The sequence below is a fragment of the Amphimedon queenslandica genome, unplaced genomic scaffold (assembly GCF_000090795.2).
Source record: "Amphimedon queenslandica unplaced genomic scaffold, v1.1 AMPQUscaffold_10442, whole genome shotgun sequence".
Lineage (NCBI taxonomy): Eukaryota > Metazoa > Porifera > Demospongiae > Haplosclerida > Niphatidae > Amphimedon > Amphimedon queenslandica.
The window spans coordinates 5863-6394 of NW_003549292.1; positions in this window are offsets into that span (position 1 = coordinate 5863).

Genomic DNA, 532 nt, shown 5'->3' on the forward strand with positions numbered 1-532 from the left:
TCTTCTATGTTGAATTCAAAAGCTAAATCTTCAAGTGGACGCAAGTTAATGATATTGCACTTTGTCTTCAATACATCTAATACTGCACCAATGGTAGTCTTATCAGAGAGCTGAGGCTTCAGATCAGGAAACCAGTCACTAATTAATTCTTTCATATCATCAATATCCAAGACATTTTTCTTGCTTTTAAAAATACGCCGGACCTGAAAAAATGTAGAGCCAAACTCTGATCTCATTCCTTCAAACTCTTTCTTCATGTTACGAGGGAAAAGGATTTTATGATTTCCATGTTTGTCCACTTCATTGTCATCAAGTGATGAACCTGTTAATTGTAAAATGAAAAGAAGCATTGAGCATATATACTTTCTGAACTAGTAGACATTGGCCTTTGTTGGAAATCTTTGTTTGATTCTGCTAAAACAATTCATGCTCTGTAACATCATCATCAGAGTTGAAACGCTTTCCTAAAGATGCACACTTTCATTTCAGTGAAAAAAGTTCAACTCACTGTATTCCTCAAAGATGGTATCTC